At 34.5% G+C, this 15,271-nt stretch overlaps 1 protein-coding gene and 1 pseudogene across 2 annotated transcripts in view; one reads left to right on the top strand and one right to left on the bottom strand.

The window, feature by feature from the left end:
• The window catches only part of LOC126950211 (zinc finger protein 680), a 473,756-nt gene that overhangs the window by 138,098 nt on the left and 320,387 nt on the right, over positions 1-15,271 (top strand). The window lies entirely within an intron of this gene.
• On the bottom strand, positions 3,398-14,540 carry LOC126950910 (uncharacterized; annotated as a pseudogene). The gene is made up of 2 exons (XR_007724299.1): positions 14,271-14,540; positions 3,398-6,056 (listed from the first exon to the last, which is right to left on the bottom strand). The product of XR_007724299.1 is annotated as an uncharacterized LOC126950910 (transcript).

The raw sequence follows: 15,271 nt of genomic DNA, 5'->3' as shown, positions 1-15,271 counted from the left end.
CAGCTCTTTGGGAGGCTGAGGAGGGAGGATCACGAAGTCAGGAGTTCGAGACCAGTCTGGTCAATATGATGAAACTGCATCTTTACTAAAAATAATTAGCTGGGTGTGGTGACAGGTGCCTGCAGTCCTAGCTACTTGGGAGGCCAAGGCAGGAGAATTGCTTGAAACCAAGAGGCGGAGGTTGCAGTGAGCCGAGATCGCGCCACTGCACTCCAGCCTGGGTGACAGAGCAAGATTCCGTCTCATAAATAAATAAATAAATAAATAAATAAATAATTATGTGTTGTGCTATATCATAGAACATTAAATTTAAAATTCCTCACTTACCATTAATTCTTAATAGTTTAATTTCTAAGATGTATTTTCCAGCAAATATTAAATGTGTCACACTTCGTGTAAGAATTTAATTAAATTTTCCTTTTACAGACAGAAAAAAACAATGCTAAGTTATTTAATCCTCTCATCTGTGGACAGTGTATGCCTTTTATCTTAATTGATCTGAAAGTTATATTGATAAGCAAACTTTCTAATTAAAACAAATTTTTGAGTACATTAAAAATACCAACTTTCTCATCAAAACCTACAAAGTACCATGTAAAATGACATGGCATGAAGACAACAGTGAGAAAACTGTAGCAATCACATAGAAAAAGAAGGAGAAGAGCTGTGATGAATCCACAGAAGACACATAATAAGACAAACAAAACTAAAGATAATTAGGAAATAAGAGAAACAGAATTTCTCTTTAAGTTCAGCAATATTTAGCTTCGCAGCATGGAAAAAATATATTATCTCCACATGAAGAATCAATCTTATTTCTTCACTATTGATATTTTCCCTCTCCGACTTGAACTTACAAACTATCTCTAGCAGGAATATTTATGGCTTATGATGGAGCATCTGCTACACAGCAAGCACTGTCATGTTTGTTTGCTGCATTTATATATATAAAAAAATCATGACTTATGAAGCATCCCTAGTTCTTAACTGAACAAATTGGCTCAATAAATATACTTATGTCAATTATAATGAGAACAAAATAAGTTAAAAAATATAGGCTTATGTAGAATTCTCCAATGAAAAGAACAAAGTGAATGTCCTAATTAAATAAAATATAATATACAATTTTGGAAATATATCTAAAAATTATTTTGTGTGCACTAATTTTATAAAAATCATTATTAGTCAACAGCTCACATAATGAATACCTCATAAACTATAAAAGAAAAAATTATGAGACAAGAAAATTATAGGTTTAGCATGAGTATTAGGCAAGGAAAAACAGAAAATTTTCATGGACAGATTCTGAACCATAAGTCAGAAGATTTTACAGTAATGAATTTTTTAAAAAGCAGAGTATAGATTTACTTTCAGCATTTTAAAGGTTTTCAATTTCAGTTAATAAGTCACTTATTAAAATTTTGTTTTGTTACAATATTGCTTTGTTCTTGTGAAAATAGGTACCAACTCATATTCACACAAACATACTTAACCTGCAATTTTCTTTCACCTAAGGTTTATTTTTAGAGTAACATATGTGCATAGCTAACTCTATGTAAATCAAAACTAAAATTCTGTATGTTTGCAGGCAGAGAGACACCACATGTTCGAAGAAAAATACGTAATAAATTTTTAAAAATGTTTAAACAGAACTCAGAATTTTAAGACTCAGGATTTTATTTATACTTGTAAATAATTTTTATGATACTCATAAAAATGACCCTGTAGTCAATAGCAATTTAATTGTACATTTTAAAGTAAGTAAAAGTGTAGAATGGGTTAGTAGTCCAAAAGATAGATGCTAGAGTTGATAGAAACTTCATTTGCCCTGATCTGATTAATAAATTATATGACTGTATCAAAAAATGCCATATATGACATAAATATAAACAGATACTATGTACCCACAAAAATTGAGAAAACTAAGTTTAAATTATCAATAAAAATAAAAATTTAACCAATGGGAACAATATTCATTAATTTATTTGCTGTTTGAAGCCACTGGCAAAAGAAATTATTGGAGATGTTAGTCCATGATGTTATCAAATAGTCTATCGTTACCATCTTTGACCTACACCCTTGAGTAAGGTGGGATAGGTTAAAGTTAGCAGCATAACACTTCATTGAATGCACAATGGTCTTATCATGTTAAGATTTTTAATTAAAAATTTAACTTTACAATAATCTAAATTTTTTAAGCTGTACTGCATTTTATTACATAAAAGTACGATTAGTAAAATTATATACTAATTAAATTTAACAAAAATTATTTTGTTTGGAGTATAATGCAGAAGAATATCTCAACACTTACCTCATACATCACTCAATATTATAAACACAAAGAACCTCTCCACTTGGATTTTTATCATGCATCTTACATTGTGATGTCTTTACTCTTCCATAGAAAAATTCAAAACTAATATCCACCTAACAAAAAAGAATCTCTCATACCTTTGATGCAGCAATAATTGATCACATGCTTTCACTAGTGAATGCAATAGGAATGAAGAGCATGAAGTAATTTGAGTTTAATTACATCATTATTCACTTCATAAATTCTGCAATTTTTTTCAAGGAAAAAAGTATACTTTGAATGTAATTGTAACTCTGCAAAAATATTTCTACTTCTTTTAAAGTTATATACAAATAATTTATCCACCTACTTTAGTTTTAGGTTATTTTGTATACTCAGCACATTTACTTAGTGCAGTGTTTGAAGTGTCAGTGCCTTAGATATTTCTACTGTGAATTCTTTGATACTTACATACTTATTTTTGAATTGTATTTTATATTTACTGCATCTGGAAAAATATAGTTTAGTATGCATCCCCTGGTGTTTTCTAAGCTGTAGTTTTTGGAAAATTTTTGAAATGTATTACATTTGTAGTTTTTCTCCGATATAAATTCCCTGATGTTGAACAAAGTTTGAGCAACTGCTTCTGATACAAAATGTGTACAATAAGATCTGTGATACAAGTAAGGCAGGCACTACAACGCTCTTTATGGTTGTAATGTTTGTCTTCAAAATAAAAACCCTTTTTTTTACTTTAAAGGCTAATATTGGCTGGGCACAGTGGCTCACACCTGTTATGCCAGCCCTTTGGAGGCAGAGGTGTGTGGATCATTTCAAGTCAGGAGTTCAAGATGAGCCTGGCCAACACAGTAAAACCCTGTCGCTACTACAAAATACAAAAATTAGCCAGGTGTGATGGCACATGCCTATAGTCCCAGCTACTCTGGAGGCCCAAGCAGGAGAATTGCTTGAACCCAGAAGGCAGAGGTTACAGTAAGCCAAGATTGCACCACTGCACTCCAGCCTGGGTGACAGACTATTACATAGTCTCATTTAAAAAAAAAAAAAAAAAAGACAAAACACAAAAACAAAAACCTTATACTTTGAGTTTTTGATAGTAATTGAATTTATAATGCTTTTATTAAGTATTAAGTCTCTAATGTTGAATAAGATGTAAGCACATATTAACGGCTTTTCCACATTCTTTATATCAGTACAATTTTTTTCTGAAGTATAAATGCTTTCCTGTGCAATAAGGTGTAGGAATTAAGGTTTTGCCATATTCTTCACACTTCTGGGAGTTTCCTCCAGTATGGATCTTACCTACAATCAAGTGTGACAACTACTTAAAGGTTTTGTCACATTCTTCACATTTTTAGAATTTCTTACCAGTATGATTTCCTTTATGTTTAGAAAAGTTGGAAGGTTTTGTTAAAATCATTGTCACATCTCTCTGGTTTGTAACATTTTCAGTATCAATTTTCTTATGTTTAGTAAGGTTTGAGAATTGGTTAAAAGTATTACTACATTCTTCATATTTGTGGGGTTTCTCTCCAGTATGAATTTTGTGTAAAAAGGGTTGAAAACTGGTTATTTACCAAAATTTTCACATTTGTGGGGTTTCTCTCCTGCATGAATTTTCTTACACGTAGGAAGTTTTGAGGATTATAAGTTTTGCCACATTCTTTGAATTTCCAAGGTTTTGCTCCAGTATAAATTCTCTTACATATAGTAAGTGTTGAAACTTGGTTAAAAGCTTTGCCACAGTCTTCACATTTGTAGGGTTTCTCTCCAGTTTGAATTTTCTTATGCGTAGTAAAGTTTGAGAATTGGTTAAAAGATCTGCCACATTGTTCACATTTTTAGGGTTTCATTCAAGTATGAATTATCTTATGTATAGCAAGTTGTGAGAACTGGTTAAAAGATTTGCCACCTTCTTCACATTTGTAGGGTTTCTCTCTAGTATGAATTTTCTTATGTTGAGTAAGGTTTGAGAGTTGGCTAAAATCTTTGCCACATTCCTCACATTTGTAAGATTTCTCTCCAGTATAAATGATCTTATGGGCAGTAAGGGTTGGGGACTTCTTAAAGACCTTGCCACACTGTTCACATTTGTAGGGTTTCTCTTTACTATGAATTATCTTATGTCTTGTAAGGTGTGAGGACTGGTTAAAGGCTTTTCCACATTCTTCACATTTGTAGGGTTTCTCTCCAGTATGAATTTTCTTATGTGCACTAAGGATTGAAGATCGGTGAAAAGTTTTTCCACATTCTTTACATTTGTAGGGTTTTTCTCCAGTATGAATTAACTTATGTTCAGTAAGCTTTGCGGACAAGTTAAAAGATTTGCCACATTCTTCACATTTGTGGGGTTTCTCTCTGCTATGAATTATCTTATGTGTAGTAAGGGTTGAAAACCGGTTAAAGGCTTTGCCACATTCTTCACATTTGTAGAGTTTCTCTCTAGTGTAATTTTTCTTATGTTCAGTAAGTTATGAAGATAGGTTAAAAGCTTTGCCACATTCCTCACATTTGTATGGTTTCTCTCCAGTATGAATTACCTGATGTTTAGTAAGGGTTGGGGACTTCTTAAAGACCTTGCCACATTGTTCACATCTGTAGGGTTTCTCTTCAGTATGAATTATCTTGTGTCTAGTAAGGTGTGAGGACTGGTTAAAGGCTTTGCCACAGTGTGCACATTTATAGGGTTTTTCTCCAGTATGAATAATCTTATGTTTAGTAAGGCTTGAGGATTGGTGAAAGGCTTTTCCACATTCTTCACATTTGTAGGGCTTTTCTCCAGTATGAATTTTCTTATCTTTAGAAAGGTTTGTGGACCAGTTAAAGGTTTTTCCACATTCTTCACATTTGTAGAAATTCTCTCTACTGTGAATTCTTTTATGTTGAGTTAGACGTGAACACATGCAAAATGATTTGTCACATTCTTTACATCTGAAATGTTTATTTTCAGTACGTCTTATCTTGTGTCTATTTGAATTTGAAAATTTATGAATGACTTTTACATATTTATTACACTGAAATATTTTGCTCTAGGTAGTTTTTAAACATTGGTCAAGTCCATTATAACCTACTTGGTGTCCCTTACACTCATCCATACTTTTACAGCTTTTTCTTAACTGTAAATTCTTATGTCCAGACTTTCCATATCTGCTCAGTGTCACCTTCTGGAAAGAATCTCTTATGTTCTGCTCTAGCCAAAGGTCTTTGGCAAAACGAGAACACATAGCTGAAAGAAACAAAAATAACAAATGACTCCACCTGCTAGACTCAGATGAATATACTTTACAAATTTAACCTATAAAATCATACCAACTACATAAGCAAGACGGCATAGCAAAATACCACAGGTTCTGATTCCTTCATAGATATATAAATGTAACAAAAACATACTGACCAAAACCTATCTGTGGAGAATTAATAAATGAGTTAAGTGTGTGCAGTGCCCCAGGTTTGCACAATGCAAAGAGCAACACAAAGGGGAGAGAAAAGTCTCTCACATTTACCCAATGCAGCTCTTTCTGTTCCCCGATGTAACACAGTGCCTTTAGAAGTAAACTGCCAACTCGGTTTCTTTTTCAAAAGGCAAGAGAAATAATAATATACACATCTTTATTTCTGGCTTGTAGGTGCTTTTGCAGACACTGGTTTCTGTTTCCCGTGACAAAAAGTGCTAAAACAAATGGCAGTATACTTTGGAATGACAAAATTTTGAGTCCACTGAGATCAAAGGTAAATGCTACAGCTACTAAGAGACAGTGAACAGTTGTGGCAAGTGACTACTGACTATTAAGAAGAAACAAGAATGAACTAAAAAAAACCCTAAAAAATTTCAGACATGACACATCCTAAGAAAAAGTCTGAAAGACTCTCAGAATCTTTAGTCAGACAAATGGTCTTAGACTTTGCCAGGATAAAGTTACATTATAAACACTGACAGGTAGCTTTTTTTAATGTTCAAATTTCAAATAAAGATTACAATGTATACAAACTATTAGGGCAATGTAGCCCTATCAATTATAAAATTTTCAGAAAGCAAGCATTAAAAAATAAAGATATGGGCTTGGCATGGTGGCTCATGCCTGTAATTCCAGCACTTTGTGAGGATGAGGCGGATATATGACCTTATGTCAGGAGTTCGAGACCAGTCTGGCCAACACAGAGCAAGATTCTGTCTCAAAAACAAAAACAAAACAAGATGCACAAATATGTTTTAAAAATTTTAAATAAATTGAATAATACTCCATTAGTGTAACAGGAACACAGACAACTATTAAAAATCAGAAAAATGGGAATAACAACAAAACAATGAAAGATATTAGGAAACAGAAATTGCGGAGGCAAAAAATACAAAAAATAACTGAAATACTATAAGATAAAATGATGTAAAAATGAAAAGGCTCAACAAACTAGAATACATACAAAGATACTTATGTAACAAGCAGATATATAAGCACAATTTAAAAAGTCACAGACGAGAATCTTGGGAGCTGCAAGATGAAAATAATGTGTCATTTATAAGCATAATCTTATGAGATAACCAGTTAATTTTTCATGGAAGTTTTGCAGGTCAGAAGGAAACTGTGTGATATAATGAAAGTCCTGAAGAAAACAGCTGTCAAGTGAGAATAATACCAGCAGCAAAACTGTCCTGCCAAATAAAAACACCTTCCAAAACAACCAAATCCTGAAAAAGTAGATTGGCACTGCATTTGCCCTGCATATCAAAGATGCTGAAAGGAGTTTCTTCCACTAAAAATGACACAATGCAAGAAAGCAACACATAATCATATGAAAATACATAACTTTCTGGGAAAGACATGCACATACACAAAAATGGAATACCTTAGCATTATAATAATAGTGCAGAAAACATTTCTATTTATTCTCTAAAATGTGAAAGATAAAAGCATAAAAATTTTTATAAACATCTGCTAACATACCACATAAAAATATGTAATTGGCAACATCGCCAACAAAATTGAGAACAAATGTAATGAGAGAACTGTTGAATCCAACTGAAGTTTATTTTTTACCAGGTTAAAATATATTGTTTTATCTTTTGGAGGTTTTATGTAATCTCCAAGGTACAAGAAGAAAAATACCTGTATAGATACACAAAAGAAAATAAGACAGAAATGAAAGCATATCAGTAAAAAAAATTAAAAAAGACACAAAGGAAGACAGAAAAAAAGAAAATGAGAAAGATATAATGAATTAAACAATAAAATAACATTAGTAAGTCTTTCTCAGAAAATTATTTAAATATATATATAAAATTAACTTTTGGATCAATGGATACACTTTTTTTTTCTTCTTCTTTTTTTTTTGAGATGGAGTTTTACTTTTGTCACCCAGGCTAGAGTGCAATGGCATGATTTCGACCCACTGCAAACTCAACCTCCCAGTTCAAGCGATTCTCTTGTTTTAGCCTCCCAAGTAGCTGGGATTACAGGCACCTATCACCATGCCCAGATGAGTTTTGTATTTTTAGTAGAAATGGATTTTCACCATATTGGCCAGGCTGGTCTCAAACTTCTGACCTTAGGTGGTTCACCTGCCACCAAAGTGCGAGGATTCCATGTGTGAGCTACCATGCCTGGCCTCAATAGACATATTTTCCATCAATGAATCCATAGAAAAAAATTTTAAAATGAACATCCAACTTTTTTTTTTTTTTTTTTTTTTTTTTTTTTTTTTTGAGACGGAGTCATGCTCTGTCGCCCAGGCTGGAGTGCAGTGGCCGGATCTCAGCTCACTGCAAGCTCCGCCTCCCGGGTTCACGCCATTCTCCTGCCTCAGCCTCCCAAGTAGCTGGGACTACAGGCGCCCGCCACTTCGCCCGGCTAGTTTTTTGTATTTTTTAGTAGAGACGGGGTTTCACCGTGTTTGCCAGGATGGTCTCGATCTCCTGACCTCGTGATCCGCCCGTCTCGGCCTCCCAAAGTGCTGGGATTACAGGCTTGAGCCACCGCGCCCGGCCCATCCAACTTTTTTACAAGTCAGTTGAAGTGTCATGATAACAAAAGAATAAAAATGGCAAGATGGATGTAGACATTCCATGCAAATATTAACAAAACAATGGCAGAAGAGGTCAAAATAGTATTACACAAGCTGCATCTTAAGTTAAAGACTATCATGTTATAAAATGTACTTTAAAGTCAAAACTCCAAAGAGATTTTTAAAAAATTATAAAATAATAGATTCATTCACTGGGAACCTATGACAAATTTCTACGTGTGTGTGTGTGTTTGAGTTTGTGTATCTCACATTAAAGTTCCAAATATATAAAGTAAATATTGAAAGAATGGAGGAAACATATAGAGAGCAATATAATTATAGTAGAGTATTTTAATACCCACTTGCTCTAATAAAAATAAGACAAAATATTAGTAAGGAAAGAGAGGGCTTAAAGGCACTATAAAACAATCAGATTTAACAAAGAGTTATAGAGAATACTCCTTAACAACATTAATGTTACACACTCTTCTCAATAGCTCATACAACATTCTCCTCAATAGGACACTTGGTAGGCCAAAAAAGAAGTCTTAACAAATTTTTTAGAACTGAATTTGTATAGATTACTTTCTATAACAAACATGAAATAAGAGTATACAACAATAGAAAAAAACAAAAAATTCACAAATATATAGATATTAAACAACATACTCTTTAGCATACTCCTGTTCAAAGGTTGAAATAATAAATGTTGTAAATATGTCCATACTGCTCAATGTAATACACAGATTTAATGCAATGTTTTCCAAATTTCTCATTGCATTTTTGAAGAAATAGAAACAGCAACCCCAAAGGTATATACTTGTCAAGAGACAATAAAGTACCAAACAATCTTCAAAAAAAAGGAACAATGTTGGGGGCAGAACAGTTCCTGATTTCAAAACATATTACAAAGCTACAGAATTAAAACAATTTGGTATGAGTACAAATGTTAAAAAGTAGACTAATAGAATGCAATATATATATAAACTTTCAAATAGTCATATGAAGAATCATATTTATACTCATAATTATCACAGCATTGTTAGTGAAAGCCAATGGGTAAAAGCAATGCAAATTTCTGTCAACAAATCATTCAGTAAACATAATTTATCACTCATTTTTCAAAAACCAGGAAATATTCTAACAACTATAAGGATAAGTCTTGATAACATTATGCAAAATAAAATGAGCCAGCCACAGAAAAGATTGTATAAGATATATGAAGCACTTACACTCTTAGAATCAGGAAACAAAACAGTGTTTGAAAATTGCCATGAAATGGAAAAAAATGGTAGTTGTTTAATATGTAGTGAGATGTAGCTTTGCAAGATAAAAACATCCTAGGGATATGTTGCATAACATTGTCAATATAATTAAGATGACTAAACTGAATATTTTAAAATACTTGATTATAAATTTTGTTATGTGTTTTTGACAGGTAAAAATAAACAATATCTAAAAAAAGAGTTATGATAGTTTTTAAATTACCTTCAAATCCAAAAGTTTTTTTCTCTCAAACAAACATAATATTGATTCACAAATAAACGGATGTTGAAATTAGGAGAATTTTTTTGACTGCTCACCTAGACAAGATTAAACAACCATTCACAACAAACCAACACCACAAATAAACAAGTTATAAAAAATACAAGGATAATATTCATAGAGGCAAACAGAGATAATTATATTGGCAGTAGACATATGGCTGATTCGTATTTGACTTTGCTCCACACTGTCTTAAATTGTACGACATAAATACTGTCACACACAATATAATATAACATCAAAATACAATTGATTGGTTTGAGGTGGCGCATATCCTAAAATTATCTAACTCAAAGCTATAAAATTGCAGAAGAAAATTAAAACATGGAAGGTAAAACTTACTAGACACCATCAAGTACATCAATATATTCATGAAAGAAATCTTAGAAGAATATTGAAAAATAAAAGTAATCCAGAGCTTTCTTAAAGACCAAAATGTCTGAAAACTTTCCAAGTTTTGATGTAATAAAAAAACTCTAACCAATAATACTTGATTCACAATTATTTGACTTCAAAAACAAGATAAAAATAAAGACTTTCCAAGATAAAAGGTGAGGATGTTTATCACCACTAGAATACTTCTACAAAAAATGTTACGTGGTGGCCAAGCACAGTCGCTCATGCTTGTAATTCTACAGCTTTAGGAGGCCGTGGCAGTCAGATCACTTCAAAGCAGGAGTTGAAGATCAGCCTGAGCAACATAGTAAGACACTGCATATAAAAAAAGTATGCTAAAATGAGTCCCTTATGTTGAAAAATGGACACCATTATAAAAATATTTGTAAACATAAAGCTCTTTATTAAATGCAAATATATAGACACACATTCTTTACTATAATAATGATGGTGCATAAAACCCTTAAACTTCTATAGAATACGAAAAATGAGGCCAAGCACAGTGACCCACACCTGTAATCCCAGCACTTTGGGAGGCGGAGACAGGTGGATTGCTTGAGGCCAGAAGTTTGAGACTAGCCTGGCCAACGTGGCAAAAATTAGCTGGCCGTTACGGTGTGTGCCTTTAATTCCAGCTACCTGGGAGGCTAAGGCACAAGAATTGTTTGAACCTGGGAGGCAGAAGTTACAGTGAACTGAGGTCACACCATTGCGCTCCAGCCTCAGGTGCAATGAAACTCTGTGAAGACAGTGAAACTCTATCTCAAAAAAAAAAAAAAAAAAAAAAAAAAAAAGGCAAAATGAAATATTAATATATTAATAAATACACATATTAAAAAAAATTAAGTCCAGGCTCGGTGGCTCACACCTATAATCCCAGCACTTTGGGAGTCCGAGGTGGGCAGATCACCTGAGGTCGAGGTCGGGAGTTCGAGACCCGCCTGACCAACATGGAGAAACCCTGTCTCTACTAAAAATATAAAAAATTAGCCGGGCATAGTAGTGCGTGCCTGTAATCCCAGCTACTGGGGAGGCAGAGGCAGGAGAATGGCTTGAGCCCAGGAGGCAGAGATTGTGGTGAGACAAGATCGTACCATTGCACTCCAGCCTGGGCAACAAGAGCAAAACTCTGTCTCAATAAATAAATAAATAATCAAAGCATGTCACTACACAATTAAAATAAACAAAAATTAAGGCAGTAAAACTGGAAAAAACACATAAAACAATAACAAACTAGTAACTAACTTCCTTTCTTTAAATAATCAATTTAAATATAAATTAATTAAACTACTTAATAAAAAGAAATTAATCCTAGGGCTTTGGGAGGCCAAGGTGGGCTATTCACTTGATCCCGGAAGTTCAAGACAAGTCTGGGTAACATGGCAAAACCCTATCTCTACAAAAAATACATAAATAACTAGCTGGGTGTAATGGTACTTACTTGTAATCCAGCTACTTGACAGGCTGAAATAAAAGGATCATCTGAGTTTGGGAGTTTGAGGCTAATGTGACCCATGATCACACCCTTGCAAACCAGCCTGTTGACAAAGTGTAACTGTATCTTAAAAATAAATGAATGATGGCCAGGCACGGGGGCTCATGCCTGTAATCCCAACACTTTGGGAGGCCGAGGTGGGCAAATGACGACGTCAGGAGGTCGAGACCATCTGGCCAACATGGTGAAACCCCGTCTCTACTAAAAATACAAAAATCAGCTGGGCATGGCGGCATGCACCTGTAGTCCCAGCTACTCAGAAGGCTGAGGCAGGGGAATCGCTTGACCCAGGAGGTGGAGGTTGTAGTGAACCAAGATCATGCCATTGCACTCCAGCTTGGCAACAGAGCAAGACTCCATCTCAAAAAAAAATTTAAAAAGTTAATAAATAAATAACAAAAAAAAAAAAAAAAGAGAGAGAGAGAGAGAGAGAGAAATGCCTGAGTGGCTTAAGAAAAAAGCATTCAACACGTGGCCTACAAGAGACTCATTTTAGGCCTGGCACAGTGGCTCACACTTGAAATTCCAGCACTTTGGGAGGCTGAAACCAGCTTGGCCAAAATGGTAAAACCCTCTCTCTACTAAAAAAATTAAAATACAAAAGTTAGCCAGATGAGGTGGTGCATGCCTGTAATCCCAGCTACTCGGGAAACTGAGGCAGGAGAACTGCTTGAACCCAGGAGACAGAGGTTGCATTGAGCCAGCCTGGGTGACAGAACAAGACTGTATCTCAAAAAAAAGAGATTCATTAGCATTGAGTCAAATAGGCTGAAGGTATCAGAATGGAAAATATCTATATTCTATGCAAATAGTAACCACAATTGGGTGAGGAAGTCATAATTATATTAAACATAATGTCATAATTATATTAAACATAATATGCTTTAAGTCGAGTACTAGCATGAGACAAAAATTGATATCATATAATACTAAAATGGGTAAATTTATCAAGAATTTATGACTATTACATTTTTCTATCTATATGTATGTGCATGTACAACATCCGGGCTCCAAAATGTATAAAGCAAATATTAACAAAAGTCAAGTAAGAAATACATAGCAACATAATAATTGCAGAAATCAAGATCCCATTTTCAATAATAAATAGAAGGTTCAGATTAAAAAATCAACAGAAAACTGAGGCAACATTATAGATTACATTAATTATTTTGCATATACAGGAATACCTGAGAGTGGATAATCTGTAAAGAAAAAAGGTTTATTTGTTCACAGTTTGGCAGACTGTACAAGAAGTGTGTGTCAGCATCTGCTTCTGGTGACAGCCTCAGGAAGCTTACAATCACAGTGGAAGGCAAAGAGTAACTGGACCTGTCACATGGTAAAGGACAGGAATTGTGAGGTGAAGAAGCTAGGTTCTTTCAATGAACCAGCTCCCATTTGAATTAAGTGTAAATTTTCTGATTACCAAGAGGATGGTGTCACACCATTCATGAAAAATTTGCCCCCATGACCCAAACACTTTCCACTAGGTCCCACATTCAACATTGAGGATGATATTGCAGCATGAGGTTTGGAGAACATGGACATCCAAACCATATTACAGACCAACTAGGCTTAACAGTTGTGTGTAAAACTTTCCAGTCAAAATCAAGAGAATGCAAAATATTCTTATCTGCATCTGGTGTATTCTGTTATTAATCATACCAAGGCTTATTAAATTTATTTATTTATTTATTTTTTGAGGTGGAGTCTCAATCTATCACCCAGGCTGGAGTGCAGTGGCACGATCTCGGCTCACTGCAAACTCCGCCTCCGGTGTTCAAGTGATTCTTCTGCCTCAGCCTCTGGAGTAGCTGGGACTACAGGCGCATGCCACCACGCCCAGCTAATTTTTGTATTTTTAGTGGAGACGGGGTTTCACCATATTGGCCAAGCTGGTCTCGAACTCCTGACCTCGTGATCCACCCGCCTTGGCCTCTCAAAATGCTGGGATTATAGGCATGAGCCACTGCACCCAGCTGCCTTATTAAATTTAAGAATACCAGCCGGGTGCAGTGGTTCATGCCTATACTCACAATACTCTGGGGGACCAAGTTGGGAGGATCATTGAAGTCAGAAGTTTGAGACCAGCCTGGGCAACATAGTGCGGTCCTGTCCCTACAAATAATCAAAAACTTAGTTGAACATGGTAGTGCAGGTCTGTAGTCACAGCTACTCAGGAGGCTGAGGTGGAAGGATCACTTGAGCCCAGGAGGCTGAGGCTGCAGTGAGCCAAAATTATGCCACTGCACTCCAGCTTGGGTGACATAGTAAGATCCTATCTCAGAACAACAACAAATAAATTTAAGACCAAAATCATACACTGTGTATTTTCCGACCAAAACTGAATAAACCTAGGAATTAAAAACAAAAGTAGAACTGGAAAATCTAAAAATATATGAAAATAAAACATACTCTTCAACATATTATTGCTCAATGGTCAAAAAATTTAATTTTTCGGCCAGGCACGGTGGCTCACACCTATAATCCCAGCACTATGGGAGGCCAAGATGGGCAGATCACCTGAGATCGGAGGTTTGAGACCAGCCTGACCAACATGGAGAAACCCCGTCTCTACCAAAAATACAAAATTAGCTGGGCATGGTGGTGCAGTCTGTAATCCCAGCTACTCGGGAGGCTGAGGCAGGAGAATCACTTGAACCTGGGAGGAGGAGGCTGCAGTGAGCCAAGATCATGCCATTGTGCTCCAGCCTGGGCAATGAGAGCGAAACTTTGTCTCAAAAAAATAAATAAATAAATAAATAAAATATGTTTCAAAGATGTCAATACAACATACCGTGGTAAACAAATTCAATATAATCTCTAACAAAATTCTAATAGCACAATTTTTTTACAGAAATATTGTTTAAAAATTTTAAATTTGATTATAAACTATAGCAAAACGTCCATTAAAAAGAAAGAAGATGCATTATACTTTCTGATTTCAAAGCATAATAAAAGCCACAGTAACAAAAACAATGTGGTATTGACACAAAAACAGATAAACAGAAGAAAGAACAAGAGAGCCCAGAAATGAACCCTTCTATATATGATCAAATGATCTTCCACAAAGTTGCCATGAGCACACAATAGAGAAAAGATAATCTCTTTGAACAGTAATGTTGAAAATTGGATAACACTGATAAATTAAGTTGGATCATTTTCTTGACAAAAAATACTAAAAAAAAAAAAAACTTAGACATAAAAAATAACTGTTAATCTCTTAGAAATGAATATAAGAAAAAGACATGATATTGGTCTTGGCATTATTTTCTTAGACATGACATTAAATGCATGTGCAACAAAGAAAAGAACAGAAAAATTGAAGTACACTATACTTCAATATCGCTGCACATTAAATACAGCATTCAATAGAGTGACAAGGTCTCCTAGAAAATGGGTGAAAATATTTGCAAATCACATGTGATAGGAGTTATATCCAGAATACATAAACAACTCTTAAAACCAAATAAAGAGCAGCATGGTGACTCATGCCTGTAATCCCAACACTTTGGGAGGCCAAA

Source organism: Macaca thibetana, chromosome 3 (genome assembly GCF_024542745.1).
Source record: "Macaca thibetana thibetana isolate TM-01 chromosome 3, ASM2454274v1, whole genome shotgun sequence".
In the NCBI taxonomy this organism is placed as follows: Eukaryota; Metazoa; Chordata; class Mammalia; order Primates; family Cercopithecidae; genus Macaca; species Macaca thibetana.
This window is presented reverse-complemented; position numbering and strand designations above follow the sequence as displayed.